At 42.1% G+C, this 12,074-nt stretch overlaps 1 protein-coding gene across 2 annotated transcripts in view; it reads left to right on the top strand.

The window, feature by feature from the left end:
- Positions 1–12,074, top strand: part of CPNE4 (copine 4) — a 433,633-nt gene that overhangs the window by 282,994 nt on the left and 138,565 nt on the right. The gene's annotated exons all lie outside the window — the stretch shown is intronic.

The raw sequence follows: 12,074 nt of genomic DNA, 5'->3' as shown, positions 1-12,074 counted from the left end.
AAAAGAAGAAACAATCTGGGGCCCAGAAAGTGGACAGTCTTACTGGAGAAGGCATTATCTATGTACCTCAAGCAGAGCAATTCATTACAAAATATCCAGGGCCCTACACATGGGGTAGTGGGCCTTTGGGAAAGCTGGGTAGAGTCCAGGAAAAGCATTGTGAAACCAAAGTTTGAAAAGCTATAGTCCTAGGATTGAAGAAGAAAAAGGAGGGAGGCCCTTCAAGTAAGAAAGCAAGATAAACAAATCATAGAGGTCAGAACAAATGTGGCAGGTGTACAGGGAAGGAAAAGACCAGTTTCTCTGGTGCTGATTTACTGTGGAACCAATGAAGCTTAAGCTTCAGATCTCTTGTCTCATGTGGGCCCCTTCCAAGGCTCTGTGTTGCATTTTTATTTGTAGTTTTATACTTTTTTCTCAAGGAGGGATTCCAAATTATATAAGCCTCAAGCCCTACAAAACCTGGTTTCATCCCTTGGCAAGGTAAGCGTCGGGTTTAGCAATTTGTGAGAAAGAGTCTGCCTGACAAAGAGATGGCAAGCATACTTCTTTGCTTGTTTGTATTTACCTTGCCTCATGCCACTTATCACTAAAAGAAATTTCTTTCATTTATTTATTTTTTATTTCAGAATATTATGGGGGTACAAATGTTTAGGTTACATACATTGCCTTTGCCCTGCCCGAGTCAGAGCTATAAGCATGCCCATCCCTCAGACAGTGCACACCGCACCCATTAGGTGTGAGGATACTCATCCCCTCCTCCCCCCCTCCCACCTGTCAGCCACCCAATGAATGTCACTTCCCTATGTGCACATAAGTGTTGATCAGTTACTACCAATTTGGTGGTGAGTACATGTGGTGCTTGTTTTTCCATTCTCGTGATACTTCACTTAGTAGAATGGGCTCCTGCTCCATCCAGGATAATATAAGAGGTATTAGTTCACAATTGTTTTTTGTGACTGAGTGGTACTCTATGGTATACATATACCACATTTTATTAATCCACTCATGTATTGATGGGCACTTGGGTTGTTTCCACATATTCTATGTATATAACCTGAGCTTTTGTACCCCCATGAAGAGCTAAAATTAAAAAAAAAAAAAGATAAAGAAATTTCTCCCCGTTAGCACCAAGTGACAAAACTGACAATATCCTTAGTTACCCTTTTCCAGCAAATATAGTGATTGATTTCATAACATTGTTATGTTCTTTTAATGAAAACCAAAAGCCCAGTGTGGAAATACAATTGAGGGAGGGCAGAAAGAGAACCTGGAATATTCTCCATTAACATATTCTCTCTAATGACTTCTGAAAAGAGTTGATGGCAGATGGTTCTAAAATCTTGCCAGGTACAATGCACAATAAGTAGGTATTAAGTTAATAAAAAAATGAATAAATTGTGGACTTGAGATGGAATCCTGTTTCTATTAAAAATGATTAAAATGGCATCTTTTATAGATACAAATGGGCCACACCAAGGTTCTCCCTTAAACAATGGGCATCCCTCCTATGTATAAATGTTATATTTTGTCATAATAAATAAATGTATATCCCTGTAGGAGTCATGGATAAAAGGCTTTTTTCATCCAAAGCTCTGATGATTATGTCTGTATGAATGACCAAACTTACATCTTTAGTCTTTCACAAGGCTCATCTTTCCAAAGCCATTCAGTCCTTCATCCTCTACTCTGTGCCAGGCATTGTGGTAGGTACCAGCGATACTGTGGCAGGCCAAAAACATCATCCCTGACCTCAGCCTCCTTCCAGTCTAGTTGGGGATAGAGATGGAAAGCAAATAATTACACAAACAAGTAACTAAATGACAACTATTATAAGCATTGTTAGGAGAAGTACAGAAGAAGAGAGCAAGCATTGGAGAAGGGTGTCAGGTGGAGAGGGATCAAAGAAAGCACTCCAAGGGAAGTGACATTTGCACTGAAGCTTGAAGGGAAAGTGAGAAGGAAGAGGAAACACATTCTAAGCAGATGGGAACATTATGCATAAAGCCTCTGGATTCAGGAAGGAGTTTGGCATATGGTGCAGAACATCTTCGTTTGGTTTTCCTAGAAGCCAACTCTGAGACAGGAAGTCAAAGGAGGTAAAGAAAACACAATACTGGAGTGGAAAAGTGAGACAGGATAAGAGGGCAGTCTGTAAGGGAATATGGTCAAGCCAGTTTCCACTGTGGGCAACTGGAGCTTCATTCTGCTGGGGACGCTCTGGAAGCCAGCATGGAACAAACATCCCAGTGTTATCTCACACTAGGGATGGGGGAACTGGGACATTTATATACTTGGGGTACATATACTCTCATCGGTCATTAAGGGCCATTCCTAGGGTGGGAGCATTAATACTCTAGCATTTCCCTCCTACTCTGTAGGTAGCAAAGAAGGTCCCAAAGATCAGAAAAAGCTTGCAAGCAAAGACATACAGTTGCTGGTGATCATAAGTCAGTGCTGTGTACTCACGTCATAGGACCTGGGGATTTGAGCAGGGCACTGATAGCATCTGTTGATTGCCATCTAAGACCCAGTCACCCACTCTTTCAGCTGTCAGACCCTGATCATTTTCAGATCACTTTCTACCATGTGGTTGTGTGTAAAATAGCCCTATCCCTAGCTCAAGAGTGAATCCTGAGTAATCTCAGCCGGTCACAGAAATCCCACCCCCACTTGTCAGAGGATGATTTTTCTTGAAAAGGTTTCCTAGCGTAAAAAAAGAGACACACGTGAGGATGCAGTTCCTCTCTGTCTGTGATTCCTGGAACCACTGCAGCCACCTTCAGCAAGGCTGAGCATGACAGCAACCCGGGGGGCGGCAGGGGAGATGTGGAGGCATGGGCCTGATATGCCATACCTGGAGCCTACGCTATTGGTGGACTCCTTATTATGGGAGAATAAAATGTCCTATTATTGAAGCGGTTTGAGGTGGGATCTTCCATTCCTTGAACTAAAAGAATCATGATTGATATAGCACATATGAGGCACTAAAAGAAGGCCAGGCTGGCTGGAATGGGGTGAACAAAGAGAAACTGGGAGGTTGCATTGGGTTAATTTTTTTAATCTCTCAAAATAAGGAATATGTAGAAGTGAGCACTAAGGATGAGATTACAAAAGTTCTTTCTAAATATGTTTTTGATACTTTTGAAAAAGCTAATCATTTCATTTGACCCTCCTGACAATTCTGGGAGCACAGGTGTCATTATCCACATTTTATAGTTGAGAAAACTGAGAATCAGAAAGATTCAATGTCTCGACAGAACGAAAAAAAGCAGAAGTCAGAGCTTTTAATCCTTAATCTAGAGCTTTCTTCTGTCATGACCTAGGGAAGGATAATGTAGGAAGGCCACCTGTTCTGAGAACTCTTTCAAGGTCATGGCTTAAATGAAGCAAATGGACATCAAGTTAGACTTTATTGGTGTAGCTCTAAGCCGTGTTTCTCAAGCCACACTGCTCCACCTCCAGGTGACATGCTGGCCTCTCTGGATATCTAACACCCTCTCATATTGCTGGCTGTATGATTGGTGGGATAGGCCTTTCCCACAATTTTGAGGTGGATAATAATTGGCTTAAATCAATCAGGATATCCAATTTTGTGGCCACAGTGATTGGTTCAGGGAAGGGCATGTGACTTTTTTTTTAACATGCTAAGTTTCATTCATTCATTTATTCATTCTTTCAAACAAGCATTTAGCAAGTGCTAAGTACTGTGCTAGGTGCTAGAGATACAAAGATGAAAAAGACAGAGACCCTGTCCCAGAGAAGCTTATAATTAGCTGAAAGACACAGACCAGTAAGTAAATAATCAAAATGTATATTACTAAGCACTACAATAGAATGTGTTCAGGAGCTATGGGGGAAAGACTTACCTCTGCCTAGAGGGAATCAGGGAAGTCTCACAAGAAACATGACTCCAAACCTGCGTCTCAAAGGACGAGTAGGAATTCTCCACCAGAGAAAAGAAATAAGGACTCTCTTGGCAAAATGACCAGCCACACATACACAGCAGCAGCAGCATAAGGGACAGGGCAGAGAAGTCTTAAGTGACTCAGCATGACTGGGTGGTCGAGTGAGGGTGGCAAGAAGATAGAGGATGCTAGACAGGAACAGAGGAACCTGATCATGAGGGTTTTAGTGCTTTTCTCTAAACTTCAGAGAGCTTGGACTTGATGCACTGAGGCCCTGGGAACTGGGAGAAAAACAGGATTGGATGTGTGTATTTAGAAAGATCACTTTGACATTCCCACAAAGGGTGGGAGGCAGGGAAAACAGGAAACTAGTGCAATAACAGGAAAGAAGTGAGGATGGCAGTGGTTATGGAAGCTGAGAAGAGGGGACCAGAAGACAGTCTGTCCACAAGCAGGATCAACAAGCCATGAGACTGGGCGAGGGAGGAGGGGTTTGCAGGTGTCTGGCTTAGGAATTAATAACCGGAGAAGTGATTTGGCTGTCTCTGAGGGGAATCAGTCCTATTGAGGAGTGGGGTGTGGAATAGAAGTGATCCTGGCCTGGTAAGATCAGATGTCTGCAGAAAATTTAGAGGAGGTCGTCAGTTGGCAGCTGACCACATGGATCTGGAATAGACAATATAGATTTGGGAGCTGACTCCCTATGATTGGTAGCTGATAGCATAAAAGTGGATGAAATCAAAGAGACTGTTTTAATTTTATTTTTTGAAGGAAATTCATTGAGCATGCCATATATGAACAAATCTTAAAAGACTTTTTAAAAAATCCTTGATTATGTAAGAACATCTCTTTCCACTTTCTTTGAGATAAAAGTGTGAACTTGATATTGTCTTAAAATCAAAACCTTTGCTGAGTGTCTTCCACATGTGGAGTAACATTCCAGACAAATGCGTTCCTACCGAGAGCTTTGTGAAGAGGCAGGGCAGAACTCCTTTACCCTTTATAGTCCCACAGGTTGTGACACTTTGGTGTGATGGGAGTTTTGTTCTTTCTCTTGAAATTGTTCTTCTCTCTACTGATTATACCAAAAGAAAAACCATCAACATTTTCCTTCTTCATAACTCCAGTAGTAGAGAAGACTCCTTCTCCTGTGTACTGCTTCGGTGTGCAGGGAATGGGTAGACACAGGAGGGGCTGCGCAGCCTGGGGAATGGCGGGGTTGGTCTGAGCCGCTGTTTCGTAACACTCAAGTGTACATGCCAGGGATTCTGGAGGTCTGGGGTCAAATCCCAGCTCAGCTGCTCTCAAGTCATTTGTCCAGAGGCAAATTCCTGTAGCCATCTAAGCCTCAGTTTCTTCATTTGCAAAATGGCGATAGTAAGAGTGCTGACCTCAAGAAATATTGTGAGGCTCAGTTGGATAATGCACATAAAGTACCCAGCAGTGTCCCTGGCATGGGCAGAGCACTCGGGGTGGGGAAGCTGTTAATAATGTGACCAGAACCTAGGAAACCGTGGGAAGAGTCGACACCTGTAGGGACCAGCATTGTTTTCAGAGTGAAGCTGGGAATATAAAGGGTGAAAACATTATAAGGAAGCACTACATCCTGGGCAATTACTAAAACTAAATTTTTATCGCCTCAAGTTTGTCAAAGGATTTTCAAAGGATTTATAGTGTTGTGTGTGTGCACACATGCACATGTGTATTTACTCTTCTCATGCTATTTTTAAGTAAAAATGTATTAAATCAGATCTCTGAAATAATTTGGGGTAGGTTTTTCAATACCTAGCTCGCCACAGCTAAAGCCCCAAAGGAGAGTTAACGTGACTTCCCAAAGGCTATGCAGGAAGTCACATACTCAGAGCCTGTCTCCTGAAATCTTCTGCGGGTACTCAGCTGTCCGTCTGAGTTTGCCACATTCTCACTCTGCCTTGTGAAACAGCAGGACACTTGGCCTTTAGGAAAGGAAAATAGCAGCCCTCAGCATGCTAGAAACTGGCACAGGCCATGAGGTTGAGTACAAGCACAGCAAGTGACTTTGCACTGAGCAAAAATGCCAAATAAAGCAAATGAAGGCTCACATCCTTGGAGAACTCAAGGCAGAATTATATGTTATTGGCAGATGGATGAGGGGGGCGAATCACGGGACACGGGGTGCTCAGGAGGCTGTGTTCGCCTTCTGGGTGAGCTTGGAGACCTTCTTTAGATTGCTGTTGCCTGGAAGGAGACAAGAAGCTAAGCCTCTCTCCTGCTATACCCAACAGAGGGCATGCCGAGGAGAGATGTGGTCCCTCACTACCTAGCACAGCAAATTGGCCTTTAATGTGATGCCTTCATTTGCTCTTTCCCTGCTTATTAACTCATTTGTTCATCCACACATTTTCCCACTTCTTCGTCAACCAAAGACAGTGGACACTGAGTCATAAATAAGAAAAATAATAAATATAGTGAGTAACTTTCCCCAGGCACTTTTATTTAGCAGGCACTGGGCTAGACAGTTGCTACACCTCATTTCATTTAATCAGCACAATCTGGGAAGTAGGCGCTACTCTATTACTACCATTTTACAGCTGAGGAAACTGAGCCTGAGTAAAGCTAGGTACGTTATCCAAGGTCACACAGCCAGTAAGTGGCGCAACTGGGACTTGAATGCAGATCTGTTTTGTTCCAAAGCCCTTTTGATTGTTTCCATCTATTCTAATAGCTTGTCATGAATGAGTATAAATAATAAAGTAACATCTATTAATGCAAAGCCAAGTTGGAATTCACCTTGCTAGCTTTTTGGTGTTTTGTTTCTTCTTTAGTTCATTTATTTGCCTGACACAGCTGATAGAGGCAACCTAGGAATCCTCTTGCAAATAGCCTTGGTCATCTTCCCTTCAGCTTGCATACTGAATTTACTTTACACATAATATGGCTTCTTAGAAAGTGTCAGTGTGAGTGTCAACCTCTCAAAACCAGAGTCTTACAAACTCAGCACCTTCTGGTGCACCCTCTTGGCCTTCCTTTCACCCTCAAGCATGTTGAACAACCCCCTTAGCCAAATCCCGTGGTTGCCTCTGGGCTTCATCATTGCCCTTCCTGCAGGCATTTTCTCTTCTCCATGGCTTGAAGGACAGTCACAACCTTGTGAAGTCCTCGTCTCTTCATTGCTGTATGGCTGTAGTTTAGTGTATTTCTTCCCCCACAGTTCAGAGGACGTCTGTTAAAACCAAGAACTTCCTGTTTTCTGTCATCATAAGTGGCACAGTGAAATCAGTGACCCCTTGAAGGAGTCCTGGACTGTTGAGGGTGCCTCTGACTCTTATTCATGAGAGAGCTATAATGCACCACCTTCCTTCAGAGCAGCAGTTCTTGAACTTGAGTGTGCATCAGAATCCCCTGGAGGCTTGTTAAAATACAAATTGCCAGGCCCTTCTCCCAGAAGTTTCTGATTCAAGTCTAGGCAGAGATCTAGTAATTTGCATTTCTGAGTTCCCAGGTGATACCCATTCTGCTGATTCAGAGATCACATTTTGAGAAGCCGTGCTCCAACATCTTGTGTGGGGGAATGCTGATGAGTCTTGGACACCATATCAGTAGTTTTAATGATGAAAGGAACTATGTTTGGGGCAATTATCTGAAGAAATTAAAAAGGATAAAGAAAATATCTGGGGAGCAAAAAAATTGCTTTATAAATGTATAGTCATACAAAGGACCATGTACATAGCTTGAAGTCCATGTTCTTGGTGAAGATATTGATTGCCAAAGTTTGTTTCTCCCATCCATTAAGTGCAGTTAAATGGACCTATTATCCAGATTATTGATTTCTTTCCTGGTACAGGTGAATGTTAGGGTTATTTCAGCCACAGTAGCCCCTGGAAGGATGAGCAGACCACAAGCTGTTGATCAATGGGAATTGGGTCTAAGGTCGGGATGGCTCTGGTTGGTGGACACGGGGTGTATGGTGATGCTGAGGGTGTTATCCAAATTCACTGTAATGCCCACAGCAAGATTCCACAGGTTAGCATTTTGTTGTATAACATCTAATATGCTCATGACATAAAATTAATGGCCCAAGGAAGTCAAGTTTGCACATTACAGTAGGCAACTCATTTTCTTCTGCTTCTCATATTAAAAGTTTTCCCTAACTTTGCAGAATTACTGCAAATGGGAGCCACATGAGTGATGAATGATGCCATGAGTGATCACATCATCTCAGCTCCCATGGACCGGCTAAGAAATCTCAGGAAGAAGTATTGCTTTTTCCTGCTGATGATCTGTTTTGCTCATAGGCAGGTGGGATTTAAGTAAGGTGGTTGTGGATAAACAAGCCCCAAATTTTTACAAGAAGGATAAAATTAATTCTTGCCTTTTTCTTTGCTATCTTTGTCAGGCAAGTAATCATAAATTCAGATCCTAGGAAAATCCCTTTGCTTTCTCTGGAGTCCTCCTTTTATACCTTTAAATCTCCTTTAGTGTCCTGGACAAGAGTCATGAGTCCTATGTATTGGATCTGCCACCAACTCTCTGTGTGACCTCTGGTAGTTTGCTTCACCTCTCTGTAATGTAGCAACCTGATCTATAGAGGGGAGGTTTTGGATTGATTCATCTCTAAGTTCTTTCCAGTTTTAATAGTCAGTAATTCTCATTCAGTTCTTTCCTTTCCCCTTGTTTCTTAAATCCAACATGCATTCTTGTCCCTTTTCAGGATGCTCTCTGACCCCCCAACCCCACCCCTTCTCATCTTATCTATGTCTTAGGATGAGGTATTTTCCATGTGCTAAGTCATAGATGTCATTCAGTCACAGATGGTATCATCCTACCTTAGTACACCCCAGGAAAGCAGCTCCTTGTGTCTAGTTAATTTCAAAGATAGTTTTTAAAAGATATGCTTAGTAGCAATTAAAATGGGCTTGTGTTTATAGGCCCTCCTAGCTCCTTATTGGTGCAGAGGGGGAGGGTAAGATATTTGGAACTATATAAAAGTTTGCAAGGACTAACGTGTCAATGCTGAAAAGCAACTATAGGTGCCTGTCCTAGTCCTAACCCTTTGATCCACTCTGGTGCAGGGCACCCAGCCAACCCCACCAGTGTGCCCTGGACCTGCCCAGCCATACAGGGAACCACATATGCCACCTGGGTTTGAAAGCAGCTGCCAGGACCTCCGCCACAGCTCCCACTTCTGTTGTTTCCAGGCAGCTTTCACTCCAACCCCACTTCCACCCAGCTCAGGACAGCTGGCTGTAAATCCAACCTGGATCCCTGTCTGCATGATGTTTACACATGCCCTTCCATCCTTCAGTCCTTGCCTTTCCCCTGCAAATGCCGTCTTGCTGCACCTTCTCAATTATCAGCATCCTGGGAGCCTTTGATAAAAATGTCCTGTCCTTGTCCTAGTCCTGAAGCATGAGACACTACAGCACCATAAACTGAATTGTCAATATGACAAATGGCTGATTTTCTGAAGTCCAATAGCCAAAAAGCCAATTCACCAAATAATATATTAGCCCCCAAACTAACTCTCTACCAAATACATTTATTTACCAAAAATAAGATTTTTGAAGTATTTATAAAGTTTGCTATAATTATTTTAAAATTTATGATGATTTCTGAATTTTTCTTTTTTGGTTTAGGCTGCTTATAAAATTTAGTTGCTGATTATCATAAACTTTTCTGAATATCAAACATGACCATAAGAAAGCTAAACTCTCCCAACAGGGGAGTAAAAATATGGTGCTAACTGTTAAAAGTCCCCATTTCTTCACAGGCCAAGGGCCTGGGAGGATATATTTTTAAAATATTAACAATGATGACATCTAGGTTGTGGGATTATGGGTGACTTGTAGTGTCACATCTGTGTTTTTCTATATTTTCTAAAAACAAAAATATATCACAACTATAATCAGAAAAAAATTATAATAAATGTTAGTGAAAACATCATAACAAGGCCTGTATGCTGACTTCCAAGAACTCAAGTGGAGAAGCAAAACACACAAGCATTGTATAAATCCTTAAACTTTTGAAGAACTTTAAAACTTGTAAAGAATTCTAATTTGGGAGATTCATGGGAAATCCTTTTGGGTGAGGAGGTATTTGCTGAGGCTGTGCTTCCTGTTAGGTTTTTGAGAGATCAATTTGCAGATGTTTGTCTCCACCCCTTTGTCCACAGGGAGGCGAGCTGGGCAGGCTAATCAGACTCTGATCTTTTGTAATATCATTGTTGATTACAGAAGAGGCCCTGGAGGGCTTGGAGCACCAACAACAAATAAGGAAGCATCACTGGCACTTCAAAGAGGTTCTGAGATTCTCCCAAAGCCTAATCTCCAGTTCAAGCCTTATTTGGGAAGAGAATATTTTTACTGTGAATTAACCTAATCAAGTTTAGGGGGAGAAAACCAATAACTGCTTGGTTTACGAAATTATCCCCAAGAGCCTGGGTTTCAGATTCAAGGACAAAATGAGGCTGACTCTGAATTAATTAACTTTGTTTGGATGGAATTTGGGCCTTTGGGGCTGCTGTGTGCACCCGCACAGGTCAGCAAAGGTGCATACACCTGCGCCCAAGCTCCAGGTGAGGCTCAGAGTGAGCTGACCGGTGCTGCTGCTGCTGCTGCTTCACTCACTTTTAGCATCTGCCCACCAGGAGGCTCAGGTCAGCACACGTCCCCAAGCCAGTTAACAGAAGCAAAGGAGCAGATATCCTCCAAACCGCTCTCTCCGCAGTGAGATTCAAGCCAGGAAAACTGGAATTACAGTAAACTTGCTGACAGGGCCCCAGTGGAATCAGAAAGGCTTGAAATTGGGAAGAAGACAGAAGCAGTGCTGAGTTCAGCCAGACCGGTGCAGGCATCTCTACACTACTCTCTGGTGCTGCTGGCCTCTGCTTAAATACTCTTTAAAGGGAATTCACTCTTACCTATCAGGAATCCTGATAGTAGGGCAACCTTTGCCTCCTTTTGCCCATGTCAGCCCAGTTTACACCTATTGTTGTGGCTTAGTTATTAACACTGTCCTCTTTCCCTTTCAAAAGTGTCACAATTTGGATAATATATTTTATGGTCATTTGGTGATAATAAATCATTTTCATAGCTAATATCTACTAAGAGCTGATCATGTGCCAGGCATTTGTGAGCTTGGTGCTGTCAACGATATCATCATCATCATCACTAGGCCAAGACTACGTGCCTCCTAAGTGGCAGAGCAAAGATTCAACACCAGGCCTTTTGACTCAGTCAGAGTACTGAACTACTCCTCCCTCACCCCTAGGCTGTGTTTCCTCTGGGCTTTGGTTTCATATATAAGGAAAAGATCGATATCCCTTTATGAATTCCCCCAGGTCTTCCCACTGACTTCCTCCTAAGTGGTCAGTTGAAGGGAGGATACTGATTTTAAGGAGGTCTTGTTGTATCCCAGGTATTGAGTTATATGAGGCCAGTATCAACTCCACTTGATAGATTAAGAATTAGGCTCTGAGAGCTCAACTAATTCACCAAAGATTACACTGACAGTAAGTTGCAGAGCAAAAATCCAAACCTAAGTTGTCCTGATTTCAATACCTGCCTTGTTATTATACCACACTGCCTACCAAACTGTGTTCAATTCCTATAACCCTTTGCAAATTTGAAAAGGTGGAGAAGCAATTCCTCCTAAATGCTGTCACTGTAAAGCTGCTCACAGAGGTCAAGAAGGAAGCATCCTTCCTCACAAGTTGATAAATTGACTCCTATATCTAAAGTCTTTTTCTCCCAGCTCAGGCAGACCTGTGACATCTATCTGGAAATAGATACCCCACTTTTGGGTATTTAGCTGAAATACTCCTGGATCAAAGGGTCTAAGCAACTTACAGTATTTAGGCCCTATCTTTCCCTTGGTATGGATCTATTGCTCATGTAGCAGTTAAGGATAATAATAATATGAAAATAACAGACATGTATTTATTCATTCATTCAATGAATAATGCATCTATTTAATGCTAGCAATAATAAAAAGCTAATATACATATATTTATTTATTCAAATAAATATGTATGTATTCTTTCATTCATTTATCGGGCACTTATAATATGCCAGACAATCTTCTCGGAACTGGGGATTCAGCCATGAACAAAGAGGGCAAAGCCCCGCCCCGTGAAGCTTACCTGTACATAATATAATATCAGATAATAATAATCCTATGAAAGAAGAC

The sequence above is a fragment of the Lemur catta genome, chromosome 1, assembly GCF_020740605.2.
Source record: "Lemur catta isolate mLemCat1 chromosome 1, mLemCat1.pri, whole genome shotgun sequence".
Classification (NCBI taxonomy): Eukaryota; Metazoa; Chordata; class Mammalia; order Primates; family Lemuridae; genus Lemur; species Lemur catta.
Note: the sequence above shows the minus strand (reverse complement) of the source record. Positions and strands in the feature narration are given on the sequence as shown.